This window comes from Saccopteryx bilineata, chromosome 8 (genome assembly GCF_036850765.1).
Source record: "Saccopteryx bilineata isolate mSacBil1 chromosome 8, mSacBil1_pri_phased_curated, whole genome shotgun sequence".
NCBI classification, from domain to species: Eukaryota; Metazoa; Chordata; class Mammalia; order Chiroptera; family Emballonuridae; genus Saccopteryx; species Saccopteryx bilineata.
In genome coordinates, this window is record NC_089497.1 from 11,116,193 (window position 1) to 11,137,422 (window position 21,230).

General features: G+C 38.6%; 1 protein-coding gene and 1 long non-coding RNA gene across 20 annotated transcripts in view; one reads left to right on the forward strand and one right to left on the reverse strand.

Moving 5' to 3' along the window:
- ROBO2 (roundabout guidance receptor 2) overlaps window positions 1-21,230 on the forward strand; it is a 1,433,919-nt gene that overhangs the window by 188,736 nt on the left and 1,223,953 nt on the right. The gene's annotated exons all lie outside the window — the stretch shown is intronic.
- Window positions 1-21,230, reverse strand: part of LOC136312030 (uncharacterized) — a 139,986-nt gene that overhangs the window by 90,130 nt on the left and 28,626 nt on the right. Inside the window, exon 3 of the long non-coding RNA XR_010726875.1 lies at window positions 8,152-8,243. This is a non-coding gene — a long non-coding RNA (uncharacterized lncRNA). The remainder of the gene's footprint in view (window positions 1-8,151; window positions 8,244-21,230) is intronic.

Below are 21,230 nucleotides of genomic sequence, written 5' to 3' on the forward strand. Positions count from 1 at the left end.
ACCGGCGACCTCAGCGTTCCAGGTTGACACTTTTACCCACTGCGCCACCACAGGTCAGGCACAGAATATATATTTTTTTAATATTCTGTTTCCTGCCAGTAGACATGTTAACTCTCGTTATTAATTAGAAAAATCATTATACCTTCTTCGCACAAGTCATATGTCTTACCAATACATAGACTGGACCTGGAGCTACCATATTCAGGATCCATATCATCTCTACCAGAAAGTCAAAATTTACATCACACATTTAAACTTATTCTGGTTCATAAATACCTGTTGGAGTATCCTCTGTGTATCAGTAACTGGTTACCATGTTACATGGTAATTGCATTCAGCCCTACTCTCAGTGAGCTCACAGTCAAGTGGAATCTAATGACGAAGTGAGGAGTTTTCACTGCATCATGGAAAGCTTGAGAGTGTCGCCACAGCCAAAGAACACATATACATAACAGGTAGACACAGTCAACAGTGTGGTTACGGCCAGAGGGAGAGGGGGGTGAGTGAGGAGTAGGTGGAGGTGGGCAGGAGGAAGAATGGGGGTGGAGAGAGACTTTGTTTAGGGTGGAGGGAGCACAGTATCACGTGCACAGGGTGTTTTATTGGCTCGTACACTTGAAACCTGTATGGTTTTGTGAACCAATGTCATCCCAATAAAATCAATCAATCAATAAGTAAGTAAATAAATAAATAAATAAAAACCAAACATTTCTTTCTCCCCAGGAAAGTTGACATTAGTGAATTTTCGTTTTCTGATAGGTATAGGTTAAATTTCTTAAAACCTTCAACATCATCACATCCTAAAATTCTTGAAGTGTTGAGGAAGTAGACAACTTGATCAGGTTATCTAATTTATATTTATGCTGACTTATTATACACAATCTTTTCATGTCTCTAACTTATTATTTCAAGTGTCAGTTCTTTATTTGGTATTTCCTATGAACTAGCAAAAAGTCTTTTTTTTTTCCTAAGTGACAATCAAATGGAAGGAAATAAAGATAAAAGAGGAATATTCTTATTCTACAGAAAGTTTTACTAAAATATTGATTATAAAACTCTGTGACCTAATAACTAGATACATTTTTCACCATCTAGGTCTTTCTACAGGGCCCTGTTTGGTTAGCTCTCCATCCTCTTTCCTCTTTGTTTTGTATTTCCTAATCATTGTTTTATAAAAAAAAAAAAAAAAAAAAAAAAAAAAAAAAAAAGAATATATCAGTAGCCCCTCCATGAAACTTGCAAAGGTCTTCATCACTTATGTTGCTTTTATTGAGTTCAGGAGTCTTTTGAGTCTGCTTTGAAAAATGGGTATCACCTATTTTTCTGACCAAAAAGTTACATAGCTCTGTCTTTTTCTAAAGTGCTTTTCAGAGTTAAGGGCTGATGTCTGAGTTGAAATAAAACTGTTTAGAATGCAAGTTCCGCACAAATTTCCACTTTCATGCTGGTTTGCTATACACAATTCCATACACTTCCACCGGGCTAACACATGAAAAATAAAAAGCATGTAAGATGGCACCCATGTGATTTGGTATGAGCCTTAGCTCTCTCTCTGTCCTGCTACATAATTCGGGGCAAGTTATTGGCTCATTTTATCTCCTCCCTGTTAATTATAAAGCTGCAAAATAAGAGCCTGTGTATGTTATCACATGGACCTGAAGGGAGCATCAAGTGGCATAAAATGAATGTGTTTTTTGAACTTGAAAGTGTTGTATGAATTGTTGTAGTTTTTATTGGACAGGACTTTGCATCCACTGGGACATTATCAAATAAATAGATAATGTTGTCACTTCCTCCGGTAATTTATTTCCAGTAGAGAAATAATTACCCAGATTCTAGATTTTATGTAGGTAGCTCTTAAGTGATTCTAAATCACTAGAGATTAGTTAATTTGGGATGGTGTTATGTCCCTTCCCAGGTTAATGATTTATGCTTCTATGGAGAGGTTTTTTTTTTTCCCCTTTGCATATAGAACTAACGTAACCTGAGTTATGACCATTTTGATTTGCATTGCGGGCTTAGACAGAACACACATCCTTTATGAGTATTTTTGCACAGATTTTCTAACATTTTTCAAAAAAATGTTTACTCAGGAAAATCTCTGGTAATGTGATAATGAGAACTTTTATATCTTCGAAATGTCTTATGATGACATTTGGCCAGGATCAATGGGAATCTTCTCAAATATTAGAAAAATCAAAATAAATATGTGAAGGCAAATTCTAAAGGATGGTTTATTTTTCTGTTATTTATTAGTGTTCTGAACTTCAAAATGATATTTACTATTTATTATTCTTAAAAACAAAATGTATAAAATTACTACATTTTATGCTATTGTATTTCACTTTGACAACAATATATTTATTTTATGAAAGCAAATATGGGATCTATTTGGTTTATGATCCATGACTTAAAACTTTTTTATGTTCAAATAATAATGATTGCCCTATACCAATTAAGTGCATTCACTTTATTTTAAAATAAGGGAGAAACTTGTGAAACATTATTAAGTTTAATGCATTAGAATTTTTCCACATTCTAATAATTAACTCAAAGAAATAACTACAAGTAAAATTATTGGAACAGAATTGCACTATTATAAAAACTTCAGACACAAGGAACAATATAGAATTTATCTCAAGAAATTTTGAAGAATTGCAAGCAGGAAAGTAAAATGGTGATATTGTCAATTTCAGAGATTATCATATACATAATTAAAACTCAGGATGAGGAGAGACTAGAAGCAGAATGAATCTGGAAGATTATCAAATGATTCTTGAAGAAGACAGAAAAGGTAAACTGAAAGAGATTTACATGAGGTTATGTGAACAGAGTGGGTGGATAAGTATTAATAGATGAGAAAAGAGAGGAGTGATGATGCTTTCAGGAATGCTAGGCTTCCCAGAAAATAATTGGTTATACTATATCTGTCTGCAGCTTTAAGATAATATACTGGTAAATAAATAGGTTTTTAGGGCATAAGAATATGTTGGAAATGTAATCTTGGGACTAGATGAACCTATAAAATAAAAGTATTTAAGATGCGAAGAGATAAGTACCAAGAAGAAAGCTCTAACCAGAGAAAAAGATCCCGTATAAAGATGGAGAATTTCAGCCAGAGAGGACATGATTCCCAGAGCAGCGGGAAAGAAGAAATGTCAAATGTTGCTATTGGGCCTTAGAAGAGAGACTAAGAAATTTCCATTGAGTAAAATGATGGAGAGATTTTTGGTAATTTTGGCAAAGATATTTTTCTGGTGTGATGTTTTAGGAAAAATGGTGTGTTGAGAAGTGAGTGGTATATTGGAAAATAAAAAGATAAAGAAGAGAGCAGATGGAGTGAGGGAAGGAGAGATTTGGGAGGAAACGAGAAGAGATGTGAGGTTGAGGTAAATTGTGTTTGATTCACTGCTGATATTTGGATTTGATTTTATTTTTTTGAGAACCCCAGAGGGATGGAGGGAGAAAAAGATAACAATAGAACCTGTCTACACGGTGGTGCAGTGGATAGAGTGTCGGACTGGGATGCAGAGGACCCAGGTTTTAAGCCCAAGGTCACTGGCTTGAGTGCAGGCTCATCCAGTTTGAGTGCAAGCTCACCAGCTTGAGCCACGGGGTTGCTGGCTTGAGCATGGGCTCATAGACATGACCCCATCGTCGCTGGCTTGGGCCCAAAGTTTGCTGGCTTGAAGTCCAAGGTCGCTAGCTTAAGAAAGGGGTCACTTGCTTTGCTGGAGCCCCCCCCCCACCATCAAGGTACATATGAGAAAGCGATCAATGAACAACTAAGGTGCCACAAAGAAGAATTAATGCTTCTCATCTCTCTCTATTCCTGCCTGTCTGTCCCTATCTGTTCCTTTCTATGACGCTCTCTCTGTCTCTGTCTCTGTCACACACACACACAAAAAGATGATAGATAGATAGATAGATAGATAGATAGATAGATAGATGATAGATAGATGGGTAGGAGTAGGGCTGCAGTGATTGAAATCTCTAAGGAGGCAGTAAGCGATGAGTTAAAAGCACAGATGTTTGTCTATGGAGAATCAACCTCAATTCTATAAAAAAAATCAAAAGGAGGAGTGATAGTAAGAAAAGAAAGCAAGGAGGGTGGGAAGGAAGGGTGAAAGGGAGATAAAGCAGAGGTTAGTTAGAAAAGGCTACAAAAACTTGAGCGAATTTGTATGTGTGTTTTAATGGCAGGAGAGACGCATGCTTCCTGAAAATAGAAATCTTAGGGGAAGAGTCTATAATTTCATACAGTAAGGAAGCAAATTGTAAGAAAATATTCTCAGGAGGGAGTCTGGAGCATAGAAGTAAACGACTACTGAGAGAATGGAAACCCAGAGGAAGCAGAGGAGGAGAAGGAAAAGGACCTTATGGATGTATTTTGCTACTTTCTGATACTGTGATTATTAATATACTTCAGGCTTTATTTAATACATTCATCAGATGTTTGCTGAGTGCTGACTATACACCAGCCACGTTTAGGGAGAGGAAACACAAGGAAGCTGACGCATCCTTTACTCCCAGGAAGTCTCCTCTTTAAGTGGGAGGTGCTAGAAATACAGTAACAGCAATGAGACAAGGACAAGAGCTAGATAGAGATGCCAGTCAGGTAAATCCCGGAACAGTGTAGCTGGTGACTACTTTTGTTCAGATGATCAGGATTAACTGATCATCTAAATGACAAGAAGGAATTGACAAAGCAAAGCTAAGGGGATTATAGGCAATGGCCCTTAAAGCCAGAAATAGTTTGGCATGGAAGAGGAAGAGAAAGGCCGGTGATTTTTAAGGAATCTCAAAATGCACACATTATGACATACCTCAAACTGAAATGAGCATTTCAAAAATAAAACAATTGTATATAATTTGCCTTGATTATCCGTGAGCATCCTGGGCTGCTGATTAAAGATTTATTTTTTCCACTAGCTCTATTACACTGCCAACTGTTGCTAGTTTCCTTTTCTAGCATCAGATATTTGTTGTTCTGAAAACGTTACATTCTCTTTTACCATCCACTTCCTTCTTTTTCTGAATAAATTATCTGTTTTTCTCAAGGCTGAGAGATGGATCTCCTTCTTTAACAACAGTGGCACATATACACTATGGAATACTACTCAGCCATAAGAAATGATGACATCAGATCATTTACAGCAAAATGGTGGGATCTTGATAACATTATACGGAGTGAAATAAGTAAATCAGAAAAAAACAAGAACTACATGATTCCATACATTGGTGGAACATAAAAACGAGACTAAGAGACATGGACAAGAGAGTGGTGGTTACCAGGGGTGGGGGGAGGGAGGACGCAGGAGGGAGGGAGGGAGAGAGTTAGGGGGAGGGGGAGGGGCACAGAGAAAACTAGATAGAGGGTGACGGAGGACAATCTGACTCTGGGAGAGGGGTATGCAACATAATTTAATGACAAGATAACCTAGACATGTTTTCTTTGAATATATGTACCCTGAATTATTAATGTCATCCCATTAACATTAATAAAAATTTATTAAAAAATATATATATATATAAAAAAAAAAAGAAGGTCAGGAGTGATGGTCTCCTCAGTCCTGACGGGTTTCTCAGTGGGATTTCATGCTGTTGTTGATTCAATTGCAGATCAATGTCCAACACTGGGCAGAGGTCGCTACAGAGTCAATTGTCCACTTTCCTTGGCCCACTCTAAGTCTGTGCTTGCTTTCCTGATTGGAATGATCGCTGTTACGCAGGTTTAAAGACAAAGCAAAATGTTTATCATTTTCCTCAAAGAAAGAAAGCCCTAGACTAAGCTCAAGAACTGTTTTGGCACCCTTGCTGGTTGGTTCAGTGGTAGAGCTTCGGCCTGCTGTGCAGGAGTCCCGGGTTTGATTCCCGGCCAGGGCACACAGGAGAAGCGCTCGTCTGCTTCTCCACCCCTCCCCCTCTCCTTCCTCTCTGTCTCTCTCTTCCCAACCGGCGCCCAAGGCTTCATTGGAGCAAAGTTTCCCTGGGCACTGAGGATGGCTCCATGGCCTCTGCCTCAGGCGCTAGAGTGGCTCTGGTTGCAGCAGAGCGACGTCCTGGAGGGGCAGAGCATTGCCCCCTGGTGGGCATGCCCGGTGGATCCCGGTCAGGTGCATGCGGGAGTCTGTCTGACTGCCTCCCCTTTTCCAGCTTCGGAAAAATACAAAAAAAAAAAAAATAATAATTGTTTTGGAGGGCTTAAATGATTTATTCAGGACTGTAAAAAATGTCACAGGGACACTCTTTCCAACCTAATATAACCCTCTGTTAAAGTTATTCTTGGAGGAAGGACACAAATTTTTGGTAGTTTTTAATATAAAAATATGGAAACCCAACTTTGAAGGAGTTCTGTTAGGTCAGATGCCAGGAGGAATCAGGCCCACCAAAGTATAAGGAGAAAAAAACAATTTATTCAGACACCTGCAAGTGGATGTGCTGAGACCAAAATGGTGTCAGCCCCAGGTGCAGGGCGGGGGCTCCCTTTCTAGGAGAGCCTATTGCAAGGTGTGCTCAGCAGGGCCCGAGATAGCTGTCCCGGAGCCATCAGTCAGTGGACAGTGGACAGTGGGGGGTCTGTGTGTAGCAGGGGGCCCTGTGCAGTGGGATCTGGGTGTAGCAGGATGTGGGAGGTCTTTTCACAGCCTTAGGGCAGTCATCTGTGACTCAGCACCCTGAAACCGAATAGCAGGACGGCTGCCAAGGGGTTATTGCCCTTGTTGTGGACTGTAGGGGAACTGACTGGGAGCAGCTGTCATTCTACCTCGCAAGTTCCAGAATGAGAGTCACAGACTGGAACTGTCAGATTTAAGTGAAGAGCTGGGAATGCAGTTGCGTGTGTGTGTGTGTGTGTGTGTGTGTGTGTGTGTGTGTGTCATTCGTGCACCCCCGGCTTTTGCTCTGCAGTCTATATTTTGATTTAGTGTCTTTAAAACTTTAAAATCAATTGATTGAGTATAACAGAAAAGTAAGAAAAGGTTGAATAGAGCATATACTAGGGGTAGTTAACCTTTTTATACCTACCACCCACTTTTGTTTTTTATTTTATTTTATTTTATTATTATTTTTTTTTACCTACCACCCACTTTTGTATCTCTGTTAGTAGTAAAATTTTCTAACTGCCCACCAGTTCCACAGTAATGGTGATTTATTAAGTAGGGAAGACACTTTACTTTATAAAATTTATAAAGCAGAGTTACAGCAAGTTAAAGCATATAATAATAATTATTTCCCAAGTACTTTATGTTGGATTTTCACAAAGTTTGGCAGAATAAATCTTTATAAAACAACTTACTATAATTAAATCTATCTTTTTATTTATACTTTGGTTGCTCCGCTACTGCCCACCATGAAAGCTGGAATGCCCACTAGTGGGCAGGAGGGACCAGGTTGACTACCGCTGGCATATACCCTAGTTAAATTATGATCGTTAATTCACGAAATCACCAGCAAATGTTAATCAAAATCAAGTGATAGGCACGAGCAGTATATAGTCATGTGAGATATGTGTCAGCAATATCAGTGGTACAGGAGGAGCAGCAAGACCTCGATTCTTGTCTGGCTTGAGAGAAAGAATTCAAGCAAGAGACAAAATACAGCAACTAAAGGAAGAATTAATTAGCTATGCAGGAAGAAAGTTAGAGGAAAGGGGACCTTAGAAACAGGGTCAAGGAGTTAGCCCAGGATGCTGCTCACTGCTCCCTGATGTGCAAGTGTCCTGGGGTCCTTTGGGGCTTAGGAGAAAGAGAAGGGCAAGGACAAGAGGCCTGGAAGGAAGAAGAGGAGGAGAAGGGGGAGGGAAAGGCTCCCGGTCCTCTCGGGAGAGAGAGCACATTGGGACCTCCATCCTAAGGGATTATCAGGGTGAGGATTTCAGGGGAGGTTCCAAGGCAGGATCTCAAAAGAATATTCATGCCTGATCTGCGGTGGCGCAGTGGATCAAGCGTCGACCTGGAAATGCTGAGGTTGCCGGTTCGAAACCCTGGGCTTGCCTGGTCAAGGCACATATGGGAGTTGATGCTTCTAGCTCCTCCCCCCTTCTCTCTCTCTCTGTCTCTCTCTCTCCTCTCTAAAATGAATAAATAAATAAAAAAAGAATATTCATAAGTTCTTCGGGTGCGTTCGATAAGGGTCCCGTTCTCCACTTACTGGTCGTTGCCACAGAAGGGCAGTGAGTCCATGCGGCTGGTCCTGAGGTCAGTGGTGGCTCTCCGTTGTCTGGTTTGGCTGCTTCTCTGGGCCTGGAGCAGAAACATGACTGAGGGGTTAAGGTTTAAGGCTATATTCTCTGGCTTTCTTATTTGTTCTTCTTCTAAGAGAGTCTGAAACTAGTGATATGTCAGGGGAGGGCCCCAATCCCATGACCAGTGATAGACCGCATGTCCAGCTAAGGGAAGAAAGGGCAGCTGGGGGTGAGGTCTTTGTGTTCCCCGGTGTTGCTCATTGCTAGGCACATAGAGCTTTCAGCCTTGGCGGCCTTCTGGGCCTGGCCTATCGTCCTTACTCTGTTCATATCTTGTCAAACTGCTCACCACATTAACGTGTTATCTCAATCTTTCTAATGCCCACGCTTGTATCGTCTTGTAAGTCTGCACTTGTATGCAAACTCAGCACACATTCCACATACAAATCCAAGGTGGCTAACAATTCAGTTGGATGAGAGTAAACTGAGCCAGCCAATATGGAAGTTACTACAGAATTAGGTGCTTTGGGTTGGAAATTCTGCAGTGAATTCGACGGGAAATAATTCAGAAATACACTGCTTTGAATCAACTCTTTTTAACAACTTTATATATATACTAATATATATGTACAGTATTAATCAGGATGATATTTTACTTTTTTGTCCTTGTTTAGGCATTCTTTACATGCATATAATGAAAAATTACTCAAAGGAATAGAGTCATTAGCATCAACCATTGCTTTTTCTTGAAATGAGAACCAGTTTACAAATTGTGATATTTTCATATTCTCCTCTTTTTTCTCTCTCATCAGTACTTTGTGACAGATATGGGACTAAAGGCTAGGAATAAAACAAAACAAAAACTTTATACAATTGTTAGGTGTTATTAATACTTTTGATATATAGGCTCAATGACAAAAATAGTTTTAAATTTTGGCCACATTAATTTTTTTAATCAATTTAATCTTTTGGGCCCTGGCCGGTTGGCTCAGCGGTAGAGCGTCGGCCTAGCGTGCGGAGGACCCGGGTTCGATTCCCGGCCAGGGCACACAGGAGAAGTGCCCATTTGCTTCTCCACCCCTCTGCCGCGCTTTCCTCTCTGTCTCTCTCTTCCCCTCCCGCAGCCAAGGCTCCATTGGAGCAAAGATGGCCCGGGCGCTGGGGATGGCTCTGTGGCCTCTGCCTCAGGCGCTAGAGTGGCTCTGGTCGCAACATGGCGACGCCCAGGATGGGCAGAGCATCGCCCCATGGTGGGCGTGCCGGGTGGATCCCGGTCGGGCGCATGCGGGAGTCGGTCTGACTGTCTCTCCCTGTTTCCAGCTTCAGAAAAATGAAAAACCCCCCCCCCAAAAAAAAAAATTAATCTTTTGAATTACCAGTGCATTTTATCAGCCCGGTTCCAACATTTATTATTATGAATAGAAGAGAATGAACCTTACTGATCAAAACAACCCTGTCTAGTATATTAAATACATTGTTGCTAAACTGTTTCTGTGTTCATGTCTTCAGACCATGCATGCTCTTTGATAATACTGTGTTTCCGAGTCTGCTGTCACACAAACTCCTCAATGTTTCACTCTTCCTGAGTGTTTCAATCTTCCTATATAATTTAGCCATAACCATTCGCCATAGACAGCTTTCTCTATAGAGTGAACAGAGTATGTTGATAATTAATGTTTGTGTGTTGGTAGCTATATCCTTATGAACACAGAACTAGGTTTGTAGTTATACATTTAAAATTATTTTGCTAATAATTAAATATTCTTTGGCAATTGTACATAACCATATCTTTATGATCTTATAATTTAACTTTAAAATCTCCATACTTTTGTTATACTTTAGTTTCGAATTCTTCATAACTCTATTGGGAAATATATTGCTTTAGATTTGGAGTGTTTGAGTTTATTAGAAAAGATACTTGCGTGCATAGTAGCAGAAGGCATTGTTTGTAGTATGCTGTTACACATACACATAGTACTATGATTGTCAGTATTTACAAAGACGTAGAAATCTGTGTGACTACTGCTGTCAACCAGAGCGCCTTACTCTCTCCTCTTCTCCATCCTGGGTTATTTCCTGGCTGCTAAGGTCGCCCAGCAGCACAGTTCTGCCTAACACTTGGCACATTTTGTCATTGTCTCTTTGAAACAAACTTATGTTAATGTTACTATATCTTAGCACCTAATTCTTAAATATATAGACCAAAAAAAAAAAAAGTTAAAGTAGGAAAAATTCATCCAATGAAATCCTAGTCAAGGATTGGCTACCAAAATATCAAAGACAGCTTTTGACTGTCATTTTGACCTCACTTCTCCATGTGCTAATCGCTTGGGTAAGTCCCTTCTCGTCACTAAATGTGAAGATAGTATTGTTGTCTTATGTTCCCTTGCCTTTATAAGTTATGTGTTTCTTATTTTTACATCTTATGTCATGGGAAGCTTTCAAGTTTTCTCTTGGTGACACTCTCATTCTATTTGTATCTCTTTACTAACTGTATTCTCTAACCAAAACTAATGGAGCTGTTGGAGCACCAACTTCCACTGCCTGCCCCGACCCCTGTGGAAGTAAGTTTGTCCTGTACCACTTCAGAGCAGTGGCTGAATCACCTCTTTCTCCTCAGTGTTGAAGCTGTCGTAGAACGTCTCTGTCACAGGAGAAAATCATTTCTATTTTCTCTTTTTCTAAATATACACTTTAATTTCTTGAACTTCCTCCCACAAATAAATAAATTTAAAATATTGAGATGCTTAACAGAAAATTGAAGATACATACGCTTTCAAAAGTACACCCCAAGACCCAGAAACTCCATGCCTAGAAATATGCTTCAAACTATAGGCAACGGGCAGAATACTTAGACATGAATGTTCATAACAGCGCTACTCACAATAACCAAGAAGTAACCCAAGTATCCATCACTGGACAGATGGACAAAATTTGTTACATACATAGAATATTTTGTAGATGTACAAAAGAACAAAGTACTTATACATGCTACAACAGGGAAAAACCTGGAAACATTATGCCAAGAGAAATATGCCAGATACAAAAGGACAAGCATGACGATTTCACTTACATGAAATATCCAGAATAGTTGAATTCACAGAGACAGAAAATAGGTTAGAGATTGTCAGGGGCTAGGAGAAGTTGGGACCGCTTAATGGATATGAGCTTTTCTTGATGAAAACATTTTGGTTGATATAAGTAAGTGGCAGCTTCCCAACATTTGAATGTTCTAAATGCCACTGAATTGTACACGTTAAAAGAGTTAATTCTATGTTATGTAGATTTCACTTCAATTTTTCAAAAAGGAAAAATAGTACTCCCATATATGTGTTTGGAGTCAACATATGTAAATAGCTAGATAAAATCAAATGAAGTAATCACCTATATGATTTTTTTTCTTTAGCAGTGCCTTTAATCTGTCTTTATTTAATGGTAATTTGATTTATTCTTTATTTCTTTTTTTTCCCTTTTGATTCTGAAAATTAAGACACTAAAGGAATGTAATAGCCTTCAGGTGCTCTGTGTTATGTTTTATTGTTTAATTAACACCTGACTTAAGCGGGTGAAGATACTTGAGTAGGCCTGAGTTGTGTATTAATGGAGTACTAAAACATGCCTTGTCATGCCTTCATGTCTCTAAACAACCTCACATTCAATAAGGAAAAAGTGATTAAAACTTAAATGTCTAGCCTCTAAGATTCTAACTTAGGTGTGATTAGATGAGTATTAATCATTTGTTCACGGACAATCAAAAATGTGTTCATTCTGGTGTTAGATATTATATACTTTTTCTAGGTCACTGAGGCTGTAGACCATTTTTGAGTTCCCTTAGATTGGATATACTCTGTTTCTTTTGAATCATCATCAAACACATGGAAGAAACATGTGGTTAACAGTGTGTTATAAAAGTCCCTGACAACTGGGTGAAAATGTTCACATAACGGGGGTATACAGCTGATCTCTTCCATAGCCTTTAGGGAAGGACACTAATGTTTTCAGAATACAAAATATGAAATTCGTGTATAAAATAACTGTAGTGAGTTTCTGAATTTTGCTTTAATATCAAGAATTTAGAAAAGCAATGGACAGTGCTTACTGATTTGCCCAGCGTTCCTTGTGTTTATGAAAGCAAAGTGTTTAATGAAATACATGCCTGTTAATATTTCATAATGCAATTAACAGCCATAGTATAAAGTCCTGGAGGTCAGCAGCGTTGTACTGCAGAATGAAAGCCCTTTCAACATCGTCTTTGGGTCTGCATTAGTATTTCAGACAAGAGGCTGTGTGACGTTAAGCAAACTGCTTTCTTTTTTAAACCTGTAAAATGGGGATAATTTTCAAATGAAGATTCTGTAACAATTACACAAATTCATATCTAAAAGTGTCTACCAGTCTTCCTAATTCTGCCCCTACTTCTGCCTGCATCCTCATCTGACAAATCACACTATTCATTCTTTAAGTTCCAATTTAAATACAGTCACATTGTATGGGGGGAAAAAAGATTAATTTTAAAAACACAGAATGACCCTAATAAATTTATATATTTAAAGTAGTTGCAACAACACCCAGTTTTTTGCACCTCAGTGATGTTTATAAATTTCATGGAGAAGGAAAAGCGATGTGTAACTCTATCATATTCTTTTCTTATCCCCATTGCCTTCCTTTTTTTTTTTTTTTTTCATTTTTCTGAAGCTGGAAACGGGGAGGCAGTCAGACAGACTTCCGCATGCGCCTGACCGGGATCCACCCGGCATGTCCACCAGGGGGCGATGCTCTGCCCATCTGGGGCATTGCTCTGTTGCATCCAGAGCCACTCTAGCACCTGAGACAGAGGCCATAGAGCCATTCCCAGCGCCCAGGCCATCTGTGGTCCAATGGAGCCTCGGCTGCTGGAGGGGAAGAGAGAGACAGAGAGGAAGGAGAGGGGGAGGGGTGGAGAAGCAGATGGGCGCTTCTCCTGTGTGCCCTGGTCGAACACGGGACTCCTGCATGCCAGGCCAATGCTCTACTGCTGAACCAACCGGCCAGGGCCCCCATTACCTTCTTTATCTAATTTGAGTTCTTAGGTGATTCCATCCCCGATGGAAGTCTTTATATCTCTCTATTTCAATGACTGCCACATTCACCTCTGCCGTCCCCGAGCCTTCTTCTATTCAACCGCCCGAACACGTGACTTCTCCATGTGGATGTATCCTGGGCACCTTAAAGTGACCCTGATCCGAGTTGAAATCTTGTCTCCCCTTGACTCCTTCTCAGAAAAGGACAGTATTATTTATCTCACTGCTAAGGCCAAACATTTTAGAATCATTTTTTTTTTTATTTCTAGATTTCTTTTACATTGCTTACCCCAAATGTTAGCAAGTCTGTTGCTACTTTCCAAATATGCCCATAATCCAACCACTTCTCACCAACCACACCATCAGCAGGACATCGCAGTACACCATGACCACATTTCAGTAGACTTCCAGCTTAGCTTCCAGCTTCCACTCCGGCCCCTCAGTAGCCTCTTCATCACATAACAGCCAAAATGAACTTCTTAATGTTTGAGCCAGACAATCGTGCCATTTGCTCAACACTCTACATCAGTGGTCCCCAACCTTTTTTGAGCCACAGACCGGTTTAATGTCAGAAAATATTTTCACAGACCGGCCTTTATGGTGGGACGGATAAATGTATCACGTGACCGAGACAAGCGTCAAGAGTTAATCTTAGACTGATGTAACAGAGGGAATCTGGTCATTTTTAAAAAATAAAACATCGTTCAGACTTAAATGTAAATAAAACGGAAATAATGTAAGTTATTTATTCTTTCTCTGCGGACCGGTACCAAATGGCCCACGGACCGGTACCAGTCTGTGGCCTGGAGGTTGGGGACCACTGCTCTACATGACTTCCTGTTGCCCTGAAAATAAAGAGCAGAGTTCTTATTTATTTATTTTTTTTAGATTTTATTTATTCATTTTAGAGAGAGGAGACAGAGAGAGAGAGAGACAGACAGAGAGTGAAGGGAAGGAGGAGCTGAAAGCATCAACCCCATATGTGCCTTGACCAGGGAAGCCTGGGGTTTTGAACCGGCAACCTCAGTGTTCCAGGTCGATGCTTTTACCCACTGCGCCACTGCAGGTCAGGCCAACAGCAGAGTTCTTAAAAGGCCAAATAGCCTCTTACTGCTTCTTCATCTTCACTTCTCTCTCCCAGGCTCACTGCACTCTAGTATAAGGACTTGCCTTTTCACTTTAAAAATAAACAACGATTTAATTGTTGTTGTTTTTTTGTTTTTGTTTTTGTTTTTTTTTGAAGTGAGAGGACCCAGGGAAATAATGAGACAGAGTCCCACATATGCCCCCACCAGGATCCACCAGACAAGCCCTGTCTAGGGACGATGCTTGAATCAACCAAGCAATTTTTAGTGTCTGAGGCCAATGCTCTGGACTGACCAACCGAGCTATCCTTGGTGCGCCAGGCCACATTCAACCAATTGAGCTGCTGGCTGCAGGAGGGGAAGATGATGAGATGGGGGAGGGGGAATTGAACCCAGGACATCCTTATGCCAGGCTTTCACTCTATCTACTGAACTACCAGCCAGAGCTATACTTTTTTCGTGTCTCTTTTTAAGTGTTCTGTCCTTTAAGAGAAGTACCCTATCTCCTGTTGTGATCGTTAATTTTATGTGTCAACTGGGCTAACCTGTACTGCTTAGGTGCTTGGTCAAAAATGAGTTTAAATGGCTTTGTAAAGGTGTATTTTAGATATGATTAACATTTAAATCAGTAGACTTTGAGTATAGCAAATTGCCCTCTCTAATATATATGAGCTTCATCTAATCACTCAAAAGCCCTAAGAGAAAAGAATAAGATCTCCAACCAAAGAGGAAGGAATTCTTCTGTCTTCAGATTCAAGATGGCATTTCAATTTCTGCCACAATTTCCAGGTTGATGGCCTTCCTTACAGATTTTGCACTTGCTAGTTCCATAGTCATGTAAACCAATTCCTTAAAATATATCATCTCACAGATAGATAGATACATACATACACAGATACTTGCATGCATGTTTGGTGGCATACATATATATACCTGAATATCCTATGGGTTATGTCTCTCTGGAGAGCACTGACTGGGTATCTCTTTATCTCATTAAGCTGTTATGTTTTATTTCATGTCTCTGGTCACTTTCTCACGTTATATTTTATATTTTTTTGTTTGCTTCTTTATTGCTTGACTACTCAATTTGCAGATAAACTAAAAAAAGGAATATATTTTCAACTTTACATTCACTATTACAATCCTGAAGCTTTGAAAAAGTCACTGGCACATATTTTCCAAAAAATATATATATTTCAAACATATATTTTAATGAATCAATGACTCTGCACAAAGGTTTAAAGATATTATGTCCTAATTATTTGCAACAACTATTTTTCTAATAGGCATAAACATGCATTTGTCTCATAAAAAAGAAAAGAAAGAAATGGCAGGATTTTTCTTTTTCTACAACTAATTAATAGACTAATAGGTACATGGAAATGCCTCAGATTTTCTTTATCCTGCCATTTGCAACAACATGAATAAATCTGGAGAGCATTATGCTAAATGCCATAAGCCAGAGAGACAAAGGCGAATGGTGTATAATTTTGCTCATATGTGGAATCTTAGAAAAAGAAAAGTTGAGTTCATAGAAACAGTAGCACTGTGGGTTGCTAGAATCTGGGAAGTGGGAGAAATAGGGAGGTGTCAATCAAAGGACACAATCTTTCAGTTATATACTGTAATATGATGGCACTAGGGATCTATAGACAGCATGGTGATTGCAGTTAATAATACTGTATTATATACTTGTATACTTGAAGAAGCTGAGAGTAAAACATGTGTTCTCACCACACATATGCACAGCACAAAATAGGTAGCTTGGTGTGAGGTGATGCACACATTAACTAACTTCAGTGTGGTAATCATTTCACAATGTACGCATGGTATCACATCATCTGGTTGTAGACTTTAAATATGTGCAATTTTAGTTGTCAATCATACTTCAAGAAAGTTGAAAAGAATAAAAATAATAATAAATTAAATGCATCTGTAAGGAAGAGTGCATCTGCTTTCCCTGCCAGGTGCTAGTACAGTTAGTAAATACAGGCTCATTTCCTGCATAGTTTTGTATACACCACACTCACTCTTAGTTACCCATTTTTTTCTGCAACTCATAGGTCTGCCTGAGCTTGACTTTGTTTCTGACCATCACCTGGAATTTCATACTTAATTACTTTCTTGACTTTTATTGAAGGGTTGATGTTTACCACACAAACCTTTACTTCCTCTTCTGTCAAATTCCCTCCAACTTAATGTTTTGTGTGGGAAATGCTCTTTACTGAGAAGTGGGAGAAAATATGAATTGGAAGAAAAACACTTACATTGGCACTGTAAATATGATTGTTTCTTGAGTTGAGAGAAAATGGGAGGAAATAAAAAGAAACCCTTCATCCGATTCCCCTTAATGACAGCTGTTAAGCTTTGCTTCTCAATCCCAACGTCCCGACTCCCACCATTCTGTCAGCTGGAGAATGAGAATGCGCCCCATTTCTGCTTCCGAGGATAGGGTCCTTGGCTTTCTTCAGTACATTTCCCAAGCCCTGAGTTATTCATTCTAGGCAATCAGATGCAGAAGACATCAGCTGTGAATCTGAGCATTGCAATTTGTCTCCTTTGAGAGATCTCTTTATTTGTTTTAAATGAATATGCACCTTTGTATTCTTCCTGTAGCCACCTTCTTCCAGGTCACTAGGGGACAAATTACTGAATGAAAGGGGACATAGATAGCAAATATTTCTGTGTGCATGCACATTCAACACTTATTTCAAACTGCATGGATGTTCAAATGATATCGCTGAAAAGAAACAATGACCTGAAATCAACATCGTCTACAATAATCACACCTTGGATCTGCAGTGAAGACAGGATTTTACATTGCTTTGCAGACTGTGAATTCTCTTTTATTTACTATGGCTTTCCAGCTCAGTCCAGGTGTCTACTGACATAAAAATAAACAAGACTTATTCCATGACCTTGTCAAAAAACAGAGACACAATGTTCTGATGGGAGAATAAAGATAAATTTATCTACTCAAAGACCTGGACAAAGGTTTGGAAACTCAGGGTTTCTGTTGATGTTGTTATTTCTCTTTATTTGCTTGTTTGTTTCTTTTCCCTTCAGTCCAAGAAAGAGAGTCAATTACCCCATACCCTGGGGAAAATTTACTTTGATTAGTAAAAAAGAAAATAATATTTTGGAGAAAGAAAATAAGACATTTCTATTTAAGGAAAGTTGTGATGGGATTCCTGAAGTATCTAATCAGCCCAGAGTCAGTGGGAGTGGCCCCGTAGAACAAGGTCAGTGGTAAGGTTCCTGCTTTCCTGTCGAGAATAAACATCTTGGTGTTGGAAGGGAGACGGTATGGTTTTGTCCTTGACAAAGACAGTCACATTAGTTTTGTGTGAGAGAGTGACAGCTCCAAAAACCTCTGTACATGATTCAAAAATATCTATGAGATAACGGGTAATTTTTATTTTATTAAAGTCAGTTCTGGAAGATCAAGTTGAGAGTTGGTTATCTTTCACAGTTCAAAATTACATCGTTCAAAATTTTCTGAGGCCCTTTTGAACAAGGAATGGATAAAAATAGTATAATTTTTTAATAAAATGGTAGTTATCCAGGATAGCCTTCCTTAAAAGAAAATGCTATTTTTAGGGGCTGTGACTTGTCCTATATAATCAGCAGCTTCCAGGGTGAGTCATGGCTTTAGCAGTCCTGGCTGGGCGCCGCGGGGGTGGGGTGGGTTGTGGGTTGGTGTCATATTCATCATATGACTGGTAACTTACCCTGCTAAATATCCGAACGGTTAGAAATGAGGGTAAAAATAAAAGCTGTAATTTCACTTGTTTGTAAATTGTTCACTCTACTTTTGTGTATCAGAACTGTTTATTTTCTTTTATTTTAAACTATATTTTATCAATATAAACATTGAAGTTGTAAAAAGGTGTAACCTATGCCTCTTAAGTACTTTTGAAGTTGAGGGGGCTATTAAGCTACATTTTAGATAAATATGTCTACTGTGAGTTTGGTCTTCTTTAAAGTGGTTTATTCAAGACTCTGCTACATATGTTAATTGAACCCAAATACTCCAATGATAAATTTCAGTACGTTATATTGTCCCATCTGCTACTCTAGGAAATCGTAGCACTTGGGATAGTTAGGGACAAACTAGTCCAAAGCTAACATTGACATTCTTCTTATTTTGAATCAAGTCATTCAGCTGGTAAGTCCCAGAGCCAGAATTTGAACCCAAGTCTATTTAGAACTCAGGGTCTGTGTGTATGACTTTTTTCTTTCATCTTAAATTATATTTTTTTTAATAAGTGGGAAATGCTTAATTCCAAAGGCTCTCATCATTGAACTCAATATAAAACGACATGTAGTTTTTCTAATAATTTACGTTAACAGGACATAGAAGAGTAATGTAGACATATGTATACTCAGAGGGGTGAGAGTGATTTAAGTCTATGACATTTACCCCCAGGTTTTTACATTCTAACTTTTATAAAGATATAAGTGGCTTATGAATGTTGTCCATAATTTGACTTATTTCGGCTTTTTTCTTTTATACCTAATTTTCAGGAAAAGACTAGAAATCTCAACTATTGTGGAATTAGAAAGGTAGTCTTCAAAATGACTTATTTTGAAGGTATACACTTAAGGTATACTGTCATGATCTTCAGTATTATTCAGAATAAGTATTTGAACATTTCTAATAATAAACACACTGTTTCATAAAAGCATATACTATGCCATCAATTATGTTTTGTCACAATGAAAATATAATATGTCAGGCTTTGGTAAGACAATGTGGAGAGACAGCCTTGAAACAAGAAGGTAGAAGAGAAGATAATTTTCTTTTGCCTTAACAGCTTTAATTGCAGGATACAATAGAATACAGCTGCTCTGCTCTTCAAAGTTCCATTTCATTGTCTATCTGTAAGCTGTCACACCATGCCTGCTGCCTGACTGGTATGTCACCCAATCCTGTTCCACCTGAACAAATTTGTGGCAAGATACGCTGAATGTTCCTTGCCTTTGCTCTAAAGTCTAAATTCCCTGTGTACTACTGAGTTAGAAATAGTTTAAGCTTATTGGTGTAAACATATTTACTGTAACAAAGATAATAGGTACTGCACCTGTATAAATGAAATAAAAGCTAATGTTTAGAAATGACATTTTTCTTAGGGAAAAAAAAATGGGGATAGGCTTCATTTGTTTCAAAAATACAGGTTTCATGATTTGAACAAGATTATAGGTTCCATGTGCAGATAACTACAAAGAAAAGCAAAACCTTTATTTGGAAGTTATATGGGACTTCTAAACAATGACAACAAACTGAATTAAACCAACAACTGAAAAATAACAAACTTTGCCAATAAAGTACGGATGCTTAAAACTTCTAGCTTTCAAATAATTCACTTAACCTATTCAGTTTTTGTTTTTTCTTTTTGTATCCTAATGTATCAGAAATATTATTAACATCAAATAATGAAGCTCAAATTTAGTGTTTCATGTGTAAAACAAGTGATTATTATTTGCCATAATGTGTAAATAGAATAGTCCTTTTTTCATGTTGTTCTCTCTCTTTGTCTGCTCATCTGGCAAATGACAATGACTTCAATTATGATTAGAATAGTAAATGATGAAAATATGCGTAGCAGAAATGTTTTATTTTACAATGCTTCATTCCTGAGAACATTTTTAAAGACGTACAGCAATGTTTGAGAATGTTGACAAGGTTCACTATAAAGTTGTGCACTTATCAAGTCCACTACTTCCACGGCAGAAAATTAAACTTTGACTTGAGAAAAGAAACGAGTTAGAATTAGATCAGCGGACAAGAGACAGACAACGTGCAGAAAGTCGTGGCCATCACCTAGAAGAAAGTATAGCAGTAAAATCTCTGACATTTCTTCCAGCAATATTTTTTTCTGATAGATGTCCTTGACCAAGGAGGACAAAGAAAAAATGAACAAATGAATCTACATCAAACTTAAAGGTTTTTGTACAGCAAAGGGAATTATCAAAAAATAAGACAGACAACTTACTGAATGGACAGGAAGAAAATGGTCAATGATACATCTGAAAAAGGGTTAATATCCAAAATATATAAAGAACTCAGACAACTCAACATCAGAAAAAATAAAAATAAAAACAATTAAAAAGTGGAGAGAAGACCTGAATAGATACGGCTCCAAAGAAGACGTGCAGAGGGACAATAGGTATATGAGACGATAGCTAACATCACTAGTCATCAGAGAAATGCAAACTAAAGCCACAATGAGATATTTCCTCACCCCTGTCAGATGGCTATCATGAATAAATCCACAAACAAGTGCTGGCGAAGATGTGGAGAAAAGGAACTCTCCTGCACTGTCCATGAGAATGCACATTGGTGCAGCCACTATGGAAAACAGTATGAAGTTACTTCAAAAAAAAAAATTCAGAATAGAGTTGATCTTTGGGCCAACATCCCCTCTTCTGTGTATCTACCTGAAAAATTTAAAAACATTTATTCCCAAAGATATATGTACTCTATGTTCATTGTAGTATTATAGTATTATTTACGGTGGCCAACACCTGGAAACAACCCAAGGGGCCTTTGATAGATTGGACGAAACAGATGTGGTACACACACACACACATATATACACACACATACATTGGAACATTACTCCATCATAAGAAGCAATACTGCCATTCGCAATGACATGGATGAATCGTGAGAATCTAAGCAAAATAAGTCAGAAAAGAAAAGTCAAGAAAAAGATGATTTCAGTTATACGTGGGATATAAAACTGAAAGCAATATATGAACAAACAAGTAAAACCTAAAACAAAAACGCACACACACAGACAATAGAATGGTGGTTGTCAGCGGGAAGGGGAGGGTGGGAGGTAGTCAAGGGTAGAGGAAATGAAGCATATGGCGACAGAGAAGGTTCCACTTGGG